At 47.2% G+C, this 18,585-nt stretch overlaps 1 protein-coding gene across 1 annotated transcript in view; it reads right to left on the reverse strand.

The window, feature by feature from the left end:
- The window catches only part of TENM4 (teneurin transmembrane protein 4), a 593,562-nt gene that overhangs the window by 547,522 nt on the left and 27,455 nt on the right, over nt 1–18,585 (reverse strand). The gene's annotated exons all lie outside the window — the stretch shown is intronic.

The following is an 18,585-nucleotide window of genomic DNA, read 5'->3' on the forward strand; positions in this document are numbered from 1 at the left end:
TGAATTTGGTGTTAATGAATCAACAATATATATTTTAAAAAGGTGCTTTTACACGGAAATACACAGGAGATGATGTATTGATCGGCTGATGAAAATGTTCTGACCAGAAGCTGGCAGGAACCTTGCTCTCCCCTTCTCTAGAGGCAATGGTTCAGTCTTCAGTAATTCAGCATTCGTGGCCACTTGATAGAACGTAACTGCTGGGATCAACGAGAACCACCTGTATATAAACATGCTGTCCATTTTTTTTTTTAAGATTTTAATTATTTATTTGACAGGCAGAGACAGCAAGAGAGGGAACACAAGCAGGGGGAATGGGAGAGGGAGAAGCAGCCTTCCTGTGAAGCAGGGAGCCTGATGCGGGGCTCGATCCCTGGACCCTGCGATTATGACATGAGTTGAAGGCAGGCGCCCAATGACTGAGCCACCCAGGCATCCCTAAACCTGCTGTCAGTAGTAGCTGCGACAATGCTGGTACCAACTCTCAGTTAATACGGACGCTGTGATTATGCTATTCTTACTAGTTAATCATGGGAGCCATATTTCCTCCTACTGCAATAATGCTATTACTAATTAACCATGCTACTTTAATTCTGTGTGTATTATTTAACAAGAGGGCCATAGTGTGAGACTGTTAATAAGTGGTTGTACCAAAGTCAGCCAGTGAATGCGGCCACAAGTTCTTTTTCCCTTGCCTTCCTGAAGGCAAAATCCCCAAAATGAATCCTTCCTACAGACTAGGTCCCAGGGGCTTCTGCAGACTGAAAGCAGAGAAAAGCACTCTCTAGAGCAATGATCTGGGGCAAACCTCAGAGCAGCTCCTTTGGGGAGGAGGTGGGGGGCAGAGAGCTGTAGCCAGTGGGACCTTCTATCTGCGCCCACTCCTCTTGAGGACCCTCCCCTGCCCTGCCGGCTGAGCAGACTCTGGGAAGGAGCAACCACACTCCTGGCTGCCCTAGTTAAAATGCCAGCCTGGCATTTATTTGTTTTCTCCCAGACAGATGCCAATTATGGGGGGCTGGGGAAAGAGACAATGGCCCAGATCTGATTGACAATGGCTACAGAACAAGGGGCCTCTGTGGCATGTTTAATGAAAAGGCCACTATGTTTTTATTGCGTCTATTTGATTTTAGAGTGTCGTTTAAAGAAACAATTCAACCAGCAGGATTAACTGCTTCTGGGCTTTCTCTTCTCCCTGTGGCTCAGTGGGTGTCCTCTCACCCCATTTCCCTTCCTCCCTCTCCTCCAGCAGGTTCCTTCCCAGACCTTCCTGGTCCTCCCAGAGAAGTCAGGGCCTGTGCACAGTTCCCCCAGGCCAGGACTCTGCAGAAGCTCCTGGATTTGTCTCCAGAGCCGGCTCTCCTCAGAACCACCATCTTTCTGGCCAGCATCTTATCCCTTGCCTAGCCACCCACAAGAGCCTTTACGCTTGCTTGCCGCAGATGTTCATGACCTAGAAGGTTCCTTCCCCTCAGGAGGCTTTTAGACTCATGGAGGGCAGGTTGGGGTCGTTAGCAATGAATCAGGAATAGAACAGGTGCTTAGTGCTGGAGGCAGTCCAGAATGATCCCCCAGTGATTGTACTCCCTTTGCCACTTTGTAACAAAGTGATTTAGTTTCTAGTCCCACAGTCCAATTACCAAATTGTACGGTACGTGAATGGTATCCAAATAAAGCTGCTGATACATATTTTGAAAATCTAATTACCATACTTCCCTACTCAAAACTCCTAAAGGACTTGATATCATCCACATAGGATCAAGTGCAAACTCCAAACATGACACATGAAGGTTTCATCAAGTTCCACGCCCTTCCATCTCCCCAATTTGTGTCTTCTCACTGCTTCCCACGGACCACACGGTGGAGGTTCTCATCCTCACCCCCAACACCCTCTTCACTTAGATCTCAGCTCTTCCTGCTGCTCACATCAATCTCTGTCTAGAGCGCATGCCTGCACACCTCCTTCCCCGACAAAGGCCTACTCCTCCTTCAAGGCTCTGTTTAGGCATCACTTCCTCCGGGAAGCCCGCCATGACTCCTCCCAACCTCAGGCTGCCTCCAGCGGTTTCCCTTCTAACACCTGCAGGACAGTCACTCTACTAAACAGCCCCAGACAGGGAGCAGGCCAGATTCAGTGCCTCCTAGAGAGCCAGGCTTACAGGAGAGAGAAGAGCTCCTTATCTCCCAACCAGACGCAGCTCTCCCTCTTCCTGTTTTTACATATTAGGATTTTGTGAGAGAATTTGTTTGGAGAAGAATGCCCACTGCCACAAAAGATTTGGAAACATTGTTCTGGGTTGTTGAGTTTGTCTGATGGGGAAAGAGAGGCCCTGAGACTCCTTCATGATGACTTCTGAAGGCTAAGTAAGGATGGAGTCAGTCAGTCTGATGATAAAAGGCCAGCAGGTCACTGTACAGCATTCTTGCCAATGAGGGTCTAGAGATCTGGAGTGAGAGAAAGCTGGAAAGTGAAAGTTCAACCTGAACCCAAGAGCCAGCCATCCTGACTGGTCTGGTGAAACTCCTTCCCAAGAGGAGGCACGCCCTGGAAGAGGCTGCAGAATGTTAACTAGGAAGACAGGTTTATGCCTCCAGAGCCTTTCACTTGTCTTTCTAAAGGACTTTAGAGGTGGTAAAGCCACTTACTCCTCTGGGTTCTTGTGTCTGTGTATTTATTTGCACTTTTCACAACATTCTAGAATATTCTAGGGACTGGTCCATTATCCCTAAGAGACCATGACCTCCTTATGGGGAGAAGGGGTGAACCGTGTTCACACTGATATCCCCCCAGACACTACGGGTAGACAGCCTTTTTGCTAAGTACTCCTCCTTAACTTACAAGCAGGAAACCCAGGTCCAACCTGCTGAGGGAAAGATGGGAGGCCTCTAGCTGTTTAGTGGAGAAGGTGGGTGGAACTCCAAGTCTTCAGGGTTTTACTGCTCACCTCCCAGGCCCTGACCTTGCCTGGCTGGTGCCGACATAGGCCCCTCAGCACACAAGCTCCCTGTGCTCCTTCCCACCTGGGCGGGGGCCGGAAGTACTGGTGGTGTGTGACCCGGCACTGCGTCATGGGGGAACCGTGTTATAAGCCTTCTTGTTCTTTAAGTGACTGAATTCCCTAACCCCAGGAAAGGGGAGAAGAGGAAGCAAACATGTACTCATTGCGCACTGAGGACCCACTGTGTACCATAAACCTTATCACACACAAACACACGTAAAGTTCATAGTCTAGTAACATATTAACATAGTATCTCATTGGGTTCCCATGACAACCCCAGGAAGTAGTGATTTTCATCCCCATTTTCCAGAAGACAAAATCAAGGCCAAGAATAAATGGCCCTAAAATAGGGATTTTCAAGCTCAAGTCACATCTTTGTGACCCCAAAGCCCAGGTGATTTTTCCAGCACTTAGTTTCCCTAGTCTCCCAGACTGACTCACTCCATCCTGAGTTCCACTCCATAGCATTATAACAAGATCCAGCCAGTGCAAGTTCAATTCCATTCAACAGTCATTCCCGGACTATCATATCCCAGACAGTCATTCATGTGACCATCCCCCTACCTCAGGCCGTAAAACAGAGATTACAAAAGCACAATCCTGCCCTCCCAAAGTCAGAGGCTACTTCCTTTCAACATGAAATAGTATACGCTAGGGAGCAAGGTAAGGCAAAGATTTTTAAAAAGAAACCAGCATCTATTGAGTGCTTACTGAATACCTGACACGTTCTGAAGGTTTTATATTTAATACTCTTAATACCACCATGGGTGTATTCTATTGTTGTTATTCACATATTCTGGAGGAATTTGAGACTCAAAGCGATTCTGTCACCTGTTCAGTATACTGCTGGGAGGACAAAGGCATGTCCAGGTTAGCCTGAAGGCAAAGCCTTTGCTAGACTCAACCACTGCATTACATTGGAGGTTCATTATATCCGAGAAAGGCTTCCTGGGAGCAGGTGGTTTTCTAGTTCCAAACAGGATCCCAATCTCTTCCTCCTAGGACTCCTTACAAAAACAGAGGTAATTAATTGGGAGATTTTTTAAAAGTCCTCCCCTGATTTTAATCCTAAGAAAAGCAACCTTTTCCTCAGCGTGCCATAATTATCATGCCACACCTTGGCCTAGTCCCTTCCCACTGCCTGAGATCTTTCCTTCTCTTGCTTACCTTGCAAGGTCCAGTCAATTACAGCCTCCTGAAGTCTTTCTTCTCCCCTCCAGCATGGACACATGACCACCTCTCCCTTTAAATTCCTAGCAGGTCTTAGAGCTGAGAGTGGGGGGAAGGGGAAGAGGCCTTAAGTTACCAAAAGTCCAGTATTTACAAGGCATGAGATGGGCAGTTTTACATAATTCCATCTCTCAATCTCACCGTCATTATACTACTTATTTCATGAAGCAGGTGTTGCCATGACACAGGAAATGAGTCACAAGTAATATTATTACTTGTTCAAGGTCACCCAGCTCATGAGCACCAGATGAGAATTCATGTGTCTGACCCTCAAGTCCACATGTTAGCTTATCATGGCTGGTATGGTACCTTCTCTCCTTCTGGAGACGTCTGTCCAGCTATAAACAATGGCATACTCCTTGAAGGCAGAAATAGGGTTATTGCTGCATCTTCTGGACACTTGGCATGTAGTATTTGCTTATTAGAATTTTATCAGATAAGTATTTTATTTTCTTTCATTATTTAAGTATTTTATTTTCTTTGTTATTTAAGTATAATTCACATATAGTGCTCTATTAGTTTCAGGTGTACAATATAGTGATTCCACAATTCTATACCTTACTCAGTGTTCATCAGGCTAAGTACATTCTTAACCCCCTTTATCTATTTCAGCCCTCCTCCCACCCACCTCCCCTCTGGCAACCACCACCTTGTTCTCTGTATTTGAGTCTGTTTTTCTTTTCTTTTCTTTCTTTCTTTGGGGTCTCCTTTTTTTTTTGTTTGTTCATTCATTTATTTTGTTTCTTAAATTCTACATGAATGAAATCATATGGTATTTGTCTTTCTCTGTCTTATTTCACTTAGCATGGTACCCTCTAGGTCCATCCATGTTGTTGCAAATGGCAAAACTCACACTTTTTATGGCAGAGTAATATTCCATTGTGTATATATACCACATCTTCTTTATCCATTCATCGATTCATGGCCACTTGGGCTGGTTTTAGATTTTAGCTATTGTAAATAATCATGCAATAAATCACAGAGATGCACGTATCTTTTTAAATCCGTGTTTGTGTTTTCTTTGGGTAAATATCCAGTAGTGGAATTACTGGATCCGTAAGGTAGTTCTATTTTTAATTTTTTGAGGAGCCTCCATCCTGTCTTCCACAGTGGCTGCACCGGTTTGCAAGCCCACCAGTAGTGCATGAGGGTTCCTTTTCCTCCACATCCTTGCTGACACTTATTGTTTTTGTGTTCTTGATTTTAGCCATTCTAACAGGCATGAGGTAGTATTTCACTGTGCTTTTGATTTGCATTTCCCTGATGATGAGTGATGTTGAGCATCCTTTTACATGTCTGTTGGCCATCTGGATGTTTTCTTTGGAAAAAAATGTCTACTCAGGTCCTCTGTCCATTTTTAAATCAGATTATTTGTTTATGTTTTGTTTTGTTTTGGTGCTGAGTTATAAGAGATCTTTATATATTTTGGATATTAACCCCCATTGGATATGTCAATTAAAATATCTTCTCCCTTACTGTAGGTTGCCTTGTCATTTTATTGATGGCTTTCTTCACTGTGCAAAAGCTTTTTTTATTTTGGCGTAGTCTGAATAGTTTGATTTCACTTCAGTTTCCCTTGCCTGAGGTGACATATCTAGAAAAATGTTGCCATGGCTGATGTCAGAGAAATTACTGCCTATGTTCTCTTCTAGGAGTTCCATGGTTTCAGGTCTCACAGTTAGGTCCTTAATCCATTTTGAGCTTACTTTTGTGTACAGTGTAAGAAAGTGCTCTAGGTATATCTGCAAGTAGCTGTCCAGTGTTCCCAGAACCATTTGCTGAAAAAACCATCTTTTCTGCAGTTTATATTCTTGCCTCCTTTGTCATAGATGAACTGACCATCCAAGCATGGGTTTATTTCTGGGCTCTCCACTCTTGTCCTGTTGATTTAGGTGTCTGTCTGTGCCAGTACTATCCTGTTTAGCAGGAGTCCGGACCCCAACCTTGTGGTCTGCCCTGAAATCTGGGATTGGGATACCGCCAGCATTCTTCTTCCTCAAGAATGCTTTTGCTCTTCAGGATCTTTTGTGGTTCCATGCAAGTGTTTATTCTAATTCTGTGAAAAACGCTGTTGGCATTTTGATAGCGACTGCATTAAATCTGGAGCTTGCTTTGGGTAGTATGGCCAGTTTAACAATAAATGAATATTCTAAGTGTCCTTAGAGACTGCGTGTTCAGTGGAGTGCCTTATATACTTTCTCATTTTCTAAAAATTAATACAAATATTTTACTGGCAGTTAAGCTTAGCATGAATGATTTTGTACTTTCCCTCTACACACACACACACACACACACACACACACACACACACAAGCATAAGATGATGCAGTTTCTGCTAACATTTTATTGCTATTTCAACTTAATTATTATAACCCTGATTAACCCAGGCCTGGGCAGAAAGTTAATGCCAACCTACTGTGGCCTGGGGATGGCTCTGGGTTCTCAGGTTTGTGGAGCAGCATAATGGCAAAAAATGTGGAGGCTCTGGGTTCCTAGGGCCTGATCTTTCTCTGAGTAACTTCTTAACTTGATTATAGCTAATTAATCTCTTTATACCTTAGTTCTTCAAAAGAAAAGTCCTCTTGGGTTCTAACTGAAGCCCTGATGTTCTGTGAAGCAGGCAAGAGGACATCTGGCATTCTAGTGAAGGATTTTTTTTTTTAACTATGGAGATGAGTAAGCTTTCTTAACCACAACTCCAAATCTGGCAAGACGTGTTCCAATGCCACCTAACAGCCGTGAGGTTACCATGAGCCTGATGGCATCTGGAGAGAAGTTCCTCCTAACAGGTAGAAACTCCAATGTTGATTTCCACATCAATTCCTAAGATATAAAGTATGATGTAGGGGCGCCTGGGTGGCTCAGTCGCTTACGTGTCTGCCTTCAACTCAGGTCATAGATCTCAGGGTCGTGGGGCTCTATCCCACGTCGGGCTCTGCTCAGTGGGGAGTCAGCTTCTCCCTCTTCCTCTACCCCTCCCCCTGCTCCTGCTCTCTCTCAAATAAATAAAATCTTAAAAAAAAATAAAGTACAATGAAAAATTCAGGACAACTACCCACCTCAAAATATTAAGAATAAGCACCTTTCCAGAGCTCTGTAGCAATTCTTTCTATAAAGAAGCCTTTCTAACAGGAAGCACTCTCAGGGCTGGAAGAGAAACTTTGGAGAGATGCATCCAGGAGAAGAAGAACAAAACCTTTGAAACCATTCTCATTTGAGTGTATTATTTAGAGTTTTAAAGGGAACCAAAGGAAGAACTGAAAATGTGATGTATATTGACTCCTAATTACAAGTGCACCCTGGGAGGACGTGGGAGAGGTGGGATGTCAGTGAGCTAAACCTTCACTTAACCCAGCAGGAAGGCGACAGATACTGTGTAAAGCTGATAAATCACTTTGGAACAGTTTAAGAAAATACTATGTAATGATAAGGAAGCAATCACCCGAAGAACTAACATCAAAAGATGTTAAATGTGGGGGATGCCTGAGTGGCTCAGTGAGTTAAGTGTCGGACTCTTGGTTTTGGCTCAGGTCATGATCTTAGGGTCATGGGATCAAGCCCTGCCTTGGGCTCTGTGCTGGGCGTGGAGGTTGCTTGGGGTTCTCTCGCTCCCTCTCCCTCTGCCCCTCCTCCCCTTCTTTTCACACCCTTTCTCTCTCTCTCTCTTAAAAAAAAAAAAAAAAGTAACTAAATTTAACTAAAATGTGGTTACCTCAGGAGAAGGGGCCTGTGGTTGGGGAAGTGTTTTGCTTTTCAGTATAAGACTTTCTGCACTATTTTATTTTATAATCATTCATAAGGATACCTTTGATTTTAGTAAATGAAAAAACAATTTGCTCCTCAGGAAGTCATTGTCCTTCTGAGAATTTGGAACCATTACTATGTTTCTGTTCAGCCACATCTCATTGCTGTGGCTTTTGGTGAACAGGATGTCATGTCAGGGGAGTATAGGCTGTGTGTTCTCTCTCGTGTTAAGGGGGTAAGGGGCAGGCACAGCACAATCTTTCTAGAAGTGGTGGAGAATGTTCACGAGTCTTCCACGTTCTCTCAAAAAGTATGCTGTCTGAAAACATGATTTAAACCATCAGTAATGAAGCTGGGGAAATAGCCCATCCTCTTAGTCCATTGATGGGGGAATAATTGCCAGGTATCACATCTTTGCTAATTGTTTGGAGTAAGGGACCTGGGAAAGCATCTGTAAAGAAAACCCAATCCTAGGGATGGTGTGAAAAGTTCAGATCAAGATTAGCCAAGCTGCACGGTCATTCTCAGGCTGGCAGCCAGAGATGGAGTGAAGAGGGTGCAAAGGGTGCCAGGCTAGACTCTGAAGACATGGGTTGTGGCCATGCCCCTGACAAGGCTGGGCTGTGGGCTCTGAACTGCTTACAGATGGCCCCGCACAGAGCAGCCCAATCGGGGTCATTCTCTCCTAGCCTCACTCTCTTTAGCTACACACACAAATTTGAAAATCGCTATCTCTAGAGTTGTTTTGAGGATTAAAGGAATTAATATAGCAAAAGCACTGGAATTCTGCAACTTCCTAACTGATCTCGCCAGCCTTACCTCCCCTGGGTCACAACCCTTCCATGGCTCTCCACTTCTGCATTCTGTCCCAGTATGATGGGAACGACATAAATGACATGAACCACGTATGCAATTTTATTTAACCGGGATCATGACCTGAGCCAAAGGCAGACACTTAACTGACCGAGCCGCCCAGGCACCCAGCCACGTGTGTAATTTTTAAGGTTCTAGTAGCCTCTAAAAAAGTAATAGGAGAAAAGTGACATTAGTTTTAATAATATATTGTATGTATTTTATTTATAAATGTTTTATTTATCTAAAACATTATCATTTTAATACGTAACCAGAAAATAGAAATATTATGAATGGGACATTTTATATTCTTTTTTTTTTTCATATTAAATGTCTGAAATGCTTAAGGTAGTTTGAATTTGGACTAGTCACATGTCAAGTGCTCAACAGCCACATGTGGCTATTGGCTACCATATTGGGTAGTATAGATCTCAGTCTTCTTTCAGTTTCTCCAACAGACCACACACTCTCCGGCTTCTTCTCACATGCTCTCTCCTTGGCCTGGGGCAACCTCCAGCACCCCAACCCATTTTGCAGGGTTAGCTTTCAAATGAGGTCACTTCCTCCTGAAAGTTCTGCATGGCTCTGTTAGGCTAGGGTAAGGGCTCCTCCCACATGTTCCCACAGCATTCCATGAAAATATGTACTGAACAGGTGTAATTGCTTGGATTTCTTGGACTTCAATCTCTACATATATTTTGTTTATCACTGAACCTCCAATGCCAGGATGTACCTAGTATGTAACAGACACCTCCAAAAAACATATGTGGTATGGCTCGCTAAAATGAAAACACCCTTCAGGCCTGGGGCATGGATCTGCTCAAGGATGGTCCTAAGAAGCAAAGGAAAACTAACCGTCCCTCTCCCCACTGGCCTATCCCCAGGCCTTGGAGTCAGGCAGTTCTCAATTCAAATCTTGATTCTGTAGCTTAATAAATCTGCATCCTGATCAAATCCCTTTACCTCTTGGAGCCTCAGTTTTGCCATCTGTAAAATGTGGCTATCGATCCCTAACTTGCCTAGTTGTTGCACAGATTAAACTAGAGTTGTATCAGGCATACGGCGAGTGCTTAACACCTAACTTCATCAAACCGAAGATGTCAGCAATTACAGTTGCTCAGTTGCTTTTGTCATAAGACACCTCATTACCTCAGGAGCCACTGAGAAAAGGAGGAAGCAAATCTCCACAACAATGCCCATTAAACTACAACACCCACATAACATGTAAAAGGTACCCTGATTTCGGAGTTGTTGAAAAGTTCAATTACATGTCTCTTGCAATTGATGACCTATGGCAAATGCCCTGCACTGTTCCCTGGAGAGTAACCCATCAGGACATGTAGGGAGGGGGTGCTGAGCTCTCCTGTCCTTGAGCGTCATTGGAAGGTGAGGAATGACAGCTTACGGAGTCCCTACTAGGCCCAGCGACTTTTCTTACATTATTTTAATGACTCCTCAAAAACAATCTTATTTTGTATATCCCTCATTTTTAAGAAGAAACGGCAGCTCAGAGAGGCAAACTGCCCAGCTAGCACACGGCAAAGGCAGGACAGGAACTCAGGCCCACCCTGTGGCCAGCCCTGGCCGCCTCAGGCAAGGCAAGTCTCTTGCACAGGCCTGAGCTCCTGGGGCTGATGAGAGGCCCTAAAGCCTTGTCAGCATCCTGGTAATGTGCCATAAAGGCCTCAACTCCTCAAACAATCTCAGGATCAAACAGTCAGACAGGAGCTTATTAGATCTAATGCCAGGAACAAACCTTGCAAACAACAGGTTACGGAGGCCCCTGCCATCTGAGAGAAGAGCAGAGCCTTGTTCTGGGGGGGGGGGGGGGCCGCGGGGTGGGGGGTAGCTGGCTGGTGGAGCGAGGGGGAGCCCAGCTCCGCGCTCTCTGACATCCGGCTGAAGGGACGAATGAGGAAAGAATTCTGGCCTCCTCTGTCTGTGGCATCAGCACACTTCAGTATTCCTCAAGAGCACCCAGTGGGGAGGGGGAGAAATGCGGAAGGGTCTGAGGGGCCTGAAAGGCCAGGAGTGGTGATGCTGGAGTTGGGGGGGGCTCGATCGGGGGAGGGGAAGTTGGGGGGCTCAGGTGGGGGAAGTCACCGGAAGTCAGAGTGCCTGAAACATACCCATCAAATGTCACCACCTAGCTGGGGGCAGGGGCTAAGGACAAAAGGTTAGCCACAGGGGATGACCGGATTTGCTCCCCAAAGCACGGAAGCTCTCCTGGGGGAGGTGGCAGGCTCTTTGCTCCCCTAGGTTTGCTGAGGCTCAGACAACAATTGCTGGTCCTGCAGATGTAAGAAATGGGGATTTTGTTCCTTTAATTCTGTTTCCTTAGAAAGTTCGGCCTCTGTACACGGAGTCAATGAAATCAGGTCACTGCTTTTTTCATCTGGGGAAGGTTGTTCTTAATGAGAGTTCCTCGAACCTTTTCTCTGGGTAAGGTAGCTCCCTCCATCCCCTTCACGTGTTGTTTTGAGAGTAAGTCTCTGGAAGTCAGGGAAGAGAGGAGCCGGTCTGCTGTGGTGGAGGGCGAGGCTCCCCAGGCTGCCCAGCAGCGCTGAGCCCTCCCCTCCCATCCACTGCTGAAAGCTCAGCTCTGGGCATGAGGGAGAAAAGAAAGCCCTGAGCTGGCGCTTCCTACTGGGGCGTTCGATGATGCTACGATCAACTTGGAAAAAATTAAAAAGCCTCACCACAAAAGCAGTGGCAGCCTGGCAGAAGGAGCAAGATGGCTTGGGTCACTGGAGAAAGCAGTTCTTCCATCTTAGTTCTGCTGTGAAATGACCTTCGCCACCATGCGGCGTGGGTTCCATCCACATGACACACATTCTTGCCCAGGGGGCTTCTCTCTGCACCTCAGTTTCCGCGAGGGGCTGGGAGAACTCAGGGGTTTTCACACTGGGCTCCGCGGATCCTAGGGTCTCCCCTCCCCACCTCTCCCACCTCATCCAGACAGCCTCAGCTTTCCTCTATTTTATACATTGTGGGTCCCCATAAAATTTCCTTTGAAGAGAGGCTTTTGTGGCCAGTAAAAGTTTGAAATCCACCAGATTGACTAATCTTGTACACTGCTTCCAGCCTTGACAATCTCTGATTCCAAAAATCACCAAGTTACAATCTATTTGGGAGAACAAATAATAAAGACTCAAGGTTCTGGATGTGTGTGTGGGTGTGTGTGTGTGTGTGTGTGTGTTTAATCCTTTATCGTTTTTGTTGTTGTTTGATGCCTCTGCTTCTCAGACACAAACCACATACAAACATTTCACCTGGAAAGTTCAGCTGCTCTCAAGTTATTGACGTGCGCGAAGTGCCTGCGGGCAAAGTGAGGCAAGCGTGCGTCTGGGCTCAGTGCCCGCTCGTGCTTTGCACTCGGCAGGTCGGGAAGACACGGCTGTCCCACGGCTTGCAAACAAGCAAACCAGCTGAGAGCAACACGGCTCCGCCAGGCGGTACTCACACCCTCGGCTTTCTACTTCTCCTGCTGACCTGTCTCTACTCCCCAGGCTCTCCTTGATTCGTGCCCATCTCTCAAAAATGGAAGGAAAAAAAAGGCAGGAAATGGAGCCTAGTAACCATTTCAAGATGGTGATGTGATGCTAGAAAATGTGCACTGAATAGGCTGCAGACTTGTAACATTTCCAAGGGCTTGCTGGGTAAAACTTGCAGACCCAGGCCCATTGTAGCACCACAGCTGCACACCCAGCCTCAGGGCAAAAAAGATTTGAGGCCGGTTCTCTCTAGGTGACAGGTAATCTGCGGCATCCTGCACAGACAGCCCTTCTGTTCCAGCCTAAGATTCCAGCAGAGGGGAGCACAAGAGAGGAAATCTAGACTGCACATAAATCAAAAATAATTTCTATTTCTCTTTGGATCATGTGGGTTTTACTTGGGGGGAGGGTACATACATGCTTTTCTGATTCTGTCTTCACTATACCACCTAAAAATGAGCAGATAAATAGTCTGGAAAGCTACAAGAGGCCCTGGAGATCATCTAGTTCCCCTGCCTTGTTTTAAGAATGGGAGAACGAGGACCCAGAACGGGAAAGCTCCATGCTGGGAATCATCCAGGTATAGAAGTATTTGGTCTGGACCACAGGCCACTGGCCATTTCATTCAGCTCCCAAAGCTCAAGTCTCCTGCTCTAGTCATAGCACCCTGTGGTAAGAGAGGGTAGGAAAGCTGTGCACAGCATGTGTGGGGATGGTACCTATGCATAGGAGGCACATTAGGGCAGCCATGTGTGGTTGTTCAGGTTGTACACAGCACAAGGGCCTCCACCAGGCAGTGAATGAGATGGGAAAGCTGGTTCACACTGCATGCCCAGCTATGTGCCCTCGTGTGGGGCTCTGTCTGCTTGTTAGAAGGGCATCTTTTTCTAATTGTCACAGAAGTGCTCCAAGGGCTAGCAGGAGTTCTGAGGAGCAGGGAGTGTTCACCAAAGATTGGAACACTGCCCTAGGCTAAGTTTATCAGGTAGAGAAGGAAAGCAAGTATTCTGTGAGAGGGAGGATCTACCAAGGGCCCTGTTTTGGATGTGTTGGAATCAGCAGTTGACACAGCTCCCTCCTGGCCTAGGCCCAGAGCCCGGTGACACCTGGGCCTCTGTCTCCAGCAACTCCAGGAGGACCAGGCCAGGAAAATCCCTCTCTGGACACCATCTTGGTGTAGAAGGTTCTAGACGCTGTCCCTCACCCCCCGCCCTATTCCAGCCACTCTGGTGTCCTGACAGAACCCTCAGAAGCCTCTGTCACCACCACACTCCTCGCTGCTCTGCAGGGCACCCTCTGTGGCCTCGCTCCCTCTTTGCTGGCCTTCTACCCTGTGCCCCCACTTCCTGAGGAGAGAGGAAGCGAGAAGCAGCCCAGCTGCTCTGCCTGCCTCCTGGGGTCAGGGTCAGCTAGCAGCAACCACTCCTCCGCTCTGTCCCCCCAACTTCTGCTGCTTTAGGAAAGGGCTGAAGACACAGATTCTAAATATAGGTACATCTCCCAACCTCCTGCCCAGCTAATATTAGCCCTTTTGTGGAATCCACTGACAGCATTACTCCCTTTTTTTTGGCTGCACTGGTGGGACTTCTCCTGCTTACAGTAAGGCAGGCTGAGCCAGCAAAAGACTGGGGACCACACTGAGCCAAATACAGTGAGAGCTCTGCTAACTGGGGGCTGTGCCAGATGATTTATGGAGCTCCTTTCCAACACAAGATTTATGATTCTATGAACGGGGAGGCTTGGGCAATGGGGGTGGGGGCCGGTTCTGGTTAATTGAATTTGTCAGCTTCCAGATGGAGGAGGCACTAACATTTGTTGATAATTTACTCTGAGCCAAGGACACTACTGAGGATTTCAAATACGTGATTTCCTTGAGTCTTTACAACATCCCTAGGAGAGGGGTAGGGCTGCTATCCTGATTTTACAGATGAGGGCACTGAGGATCCTGGAAGAGAATATAAGTGGCTCTATGACAAACGGTTAGTCAATGTAAAGATGAGCTTCGAACCCAGGTCTCAGTCACCCCAAAGCCTTGATTTTTCCTCATGCTTGCAGGTTTCTTTGCTTCAACACTGGCAGAAAAATCTTCTGAAACCAGTATGGGTAGTATGATCCCTCTGTATGGTCCATAGTTAAGGTCAGAGAAGCAAGAGCAGGACTTGCGTCAGAGGACTTGAACTCTGGGCCTGTGTCTGCCAGGCCAACTTGGAGTAACTGGAAAAGCCTTTCTGAGCCTGGGTTTTCCCATCTGCAAGTAAAGAACCCCAGAGGCACTTTTAGCCTTGACTCTTGGAGTCTATGTTGCATTTCTCTGGATAGGTCTTTACTTTGATGGTCGGTTCTCATCACCCAGTGCAAAAATGCAGGCTGAAAAGGGCCTAGGGATATGGGAGCATGAGCTGGGGGCAGAGGCCAAAATGAACATGTTACTGACAAGGAGGTTCCAAAGCTGCCTTCCTACAAGATGTCAACTCATTGTCTTGCAACTCCCCTCTGAGAAGTAAAAGAACACAAGAAAAGCTAATTCTGCCTGAGGCGGTGTAGCACAAATGAGGTCCTTGGGGCTTCTCTAATGCACTTGGAGAAGAGAGAAGAAGGCAGATTCAAGGGAGAGTGTGAGTGCCCAGTGATACATGGAGGGACAGCGGGTATTGATTTCATTCGATCATTTATCTTCCCATCTTGTTCCAATGAAGATTTAATGCAGAAGGATTTAGGAGCTGGTAATGCCTAAGAGGATGGCAAAGCCACTCACCGAGAAAGGAGGAGAGCCAGTGAAGACAACTGATCGAGTCTAGAAACATAGTCATGACTGTTGTCTCCCCTGGAAAAAATGAGACTGGCCAGACAAACTGACTCTGTCCACTGGTTTGCTCTCTGCCACCTACAGAAATGCGCCCTTCTGGCAGTGGGCCTCCCTGACAGTGTTTTTTTGATTAACGACTCAGGACGAAAAAGACTGGGGCTTGCTCGAGAGCTCCTCAGAACCTCAGGGAAGGATCTCTTCCCTGACTCAGATACTGAAGCAGCTCACCCGACAAGCGGAGTCAGAGGAAGTCCGCCAAACCTTGCCACTTCATCTTTGTTGTGTTTTATTGAAGTTAAACCAATCCTGAAATTTCACTCCAAAACCGTTTCCTGGACCATTTCTCCGAGGAAGGAAGCAAGCCCATTAGCGAGCCACTCAAGTGGCCGGTGGGGTCCCTGGGGGACTTCGCAGAGCTGGGGGCTTCTGAGCAGTACGGGCTATGTGTGTGCGTGCGTGCCCGAGTGACAGGCAGGGGTGGTGACACTGTCACTACCCGGAAGTCACAAACAACAGGATTGTTTCCAAGGTGAGACAAGATTGCTTTGCTTCCCCATGGAAACAAACAGAGTGCCTCAAGGGAAGGCACACAGGCTGGCGGGCATGTGTAGAGCCAGACAAGTGCACAGGGTCTGGGGACCCAGATGCACCCCATGCCCGTACACGGGGGCCTAGACGCGTGGACACATTCACCCACACCTACACCTGCATGGTCCCCAGACGCACAGGTGCACAGCTGCAGCTCAGCCCGCTAAGTACCTGGGCATTAGGGCCATGCTGGGGAGCTCCCCGAGGCTGGCACCAGACATGGAGGATTTCTAAGATGATGATTTGGCCGAAGCCCCACCCCCCGGTCCCATCCCAGTGTCAGGAGGTTCATTTCACAGCTGTTTCCTCAGCACCTTCCGCTCAGAAGATCCTGGAGTGAGTGCTCCAGGCAAAGGATGAAGAACGCAGACCTTAGGGAGCCTCATGTCAGAGGAAAAGCTGCAGACAAGACAGTGTTAAGGAGGGAGGAGGGCACAGAGACGGGTTACAGGCTTCTTTAGAGTCAAGCCCGTATGGTACTGCTGCATCCCCAGAGCCCAGCAAGGTGGGAGCACCCAGTGGGGCTTCACAGATGATTACTCACAGCTGATGAATTACTTCAGGGCAATTTCCGGCCACACTTACTTGGTCTCTCTCCTGCCTCCCCACTCCCCCAGTACCAGGGCCCTACTTCTTACTGCCCGGCTGGCCGGCTGAGGGGGCTCTTCCTCCCCAGGCAGAACCTGTCTTCCCACCTCAACCCCTCCCCTAAATGCCTATGTCTACACTTCACTCCCTGTATCTGTGCCACTGACCTCCCCGCTTCTTCAGGACTCCAGACCCTTCCCAGTCTCAGAGCCTTGGTGCCACATTTCCCTCTGCCAAGAAGACCCCTTGCTTCCTTCTCTGGTAAACTCTTCTGCTCCCTTCTGCAAGTTCCCCTCTCTCTCCCCAGAGTCTGACTCACTGCACCCCCCAGAGGGTCCCCGAAGACCTTGCTTCATCCCTCTGTGGCTATCTCCTCACAGTGAGCAGCTCCAGGGGGTCACCCTATCCCACTCATCCCAGAGCCTGGCACTCAGTAAGGGCCACTGGGCAGGGTCCGGGGGTGAGGGAGACTCAACGGGGTCTGGTTCTGGGCTTTGTGGAGTCCCTGAACTTCCTCCCTCAGTGGGGTGGGCCCAGAAGCAGCAGCGGATGGCAAGCGTGAGAACCAGGGTGAAGATGGAAGCACAGCGGGGCACAGACCGTACCAAACCTGTGTCTAGGGCCGCCGCAATCATGCGTGTCCTCCCCTGGGACACATTCCGGGACGTAATTCCCATTTCTCCCTACCCTTGCCCCTTGGCATGTGGCTCTTGCAGCCTTTGTCCCACTTAACCTCCCCAAAGCACTCTTCTCCAGAGGCCCCGGGTATAAAACATCATTAAGGACACAGCTCTCCCAGGTTAAACTCTCTAAATCCCCAATGCCCAAGAGATACTGCTCTGCCTTCTGGCTGGAGAAAGTGGGGCAGTCCTGCTGGGTCAGAGAAAGCAGGAGCTGTGGGCCCTTCCTGCCCCTTCATGGAAGCCCCAAATTGATTAATACCTGCTTGGCCAACTCAGCAAAATAAACCTATAAAATGAGATGATTTAAAATCTTTTTTATTGATTGATTGATTTATATTTCTAAAAGGTCACAGTCAGGTTTTTTTTTTTAACTGGACAGAAACCCGGAATGAGTAAAGGCTTGAGATATAGAAGTAAATGCAACTGCAAAAACATTTGAGTATCTTTACATGCCGGTGAGCATGGAGTTAGGCTCTGCGCATAGAGAGGAGAGGGAGTTGTACGCCCAGCCCTCCGGGAGCCCCTGTGTGAGTGGGAGAGGAGGGCTTCCTTGTTCACATTCAGATTCAAAGGCAATCCTTGGCATCTTGGATGTGCCTGGGGACATCTCAGGGGTCCTTACAGGGCCGCCTCACAACGGCCCCGAGAGGGAAATGTACGATCATTTCTCTTCCACAGATGGATCATTGAGGCTCAGAGGGTTACATGGTTTGTCCAGGGTTAAGCAGCCGGTGAACAGATTGGGATATGAGCCCAGGCTTATGTAGTTCCTAACACTGATGGTTTTGCTTCCATGATGAAATGGGCACATCTTTGGTCTTAGCAGTAGAAATTCTGAAGATATTTGGAGAACACTTATTTCATTTCATTGTCACAACAACCTTAGGAAGTAGGCATCTGTGTCTCTACCACCAAGGAGCAAACTGAGATTCACTGTTATCATTCTAGCTGAGAAATGGGAGTCAGGACCCGAATTCGGTATTTTTGAGTCTGACTTCCTAGTGAGCTGGGGCGATGGTCCTTCTAGGGGCATGGAAGGGAAGACAAGATCTAGAGGGTTGGAGGATGTGCAATGACAAGGCCCCAGGAGACCTGCATGTCATTCAGGGACAATTCTCCAATGTCTAGACCTGATCTTTGTTACTGAATCTTGTTTCAGTTCTGCCTCTAAAAAAACATCAAAATCCTGTCAAAAGACACAAGAAAGCATTGGACAAAATCTAACCCTTTCATGAAAATTTTTTTTTAACAAACTATGAATATAAGGAATCCTCAACTGGATAAAGGTCATCTTTAAAAAGTCCACAGTCAAAAAATAAATTAAAAAAACCTAAAAATAAATAAATAAATAAAAAGTCCACAGGTAACATTGGAGTTAATGGTGAAAGACTGAAATTTCCCTCTAAGATTAGAAACAAGACAAGCTGTGTGTTCTCACCACTTCTATTCAACAGTATACTGGAGCCTCTAGCCAGGGAAATTAGCCAAAAAAATTTTTAAAAAGTGGCACCTGGGTGGCTCAGTGGGTTACACCTCTGCCTTTGGCTCAGGTCATGATCCCAGGGTCCTGGGATCGAGCCCCACATCAGGTTCTCTGCTCA

This window comes from Meles meles, chromosome 8 (assembly GCF_922984935.1).
Source record: "Meles meles chromosome 8, mMelMel3.1 paternal haplotype, whole genome shotgun sequence".
NCBI classification, from domain to species: Eukaryota; Metazoa; Chordata; class Mammalia; order Carnivora; family Mustelidae; genus Meles; species Meles meles.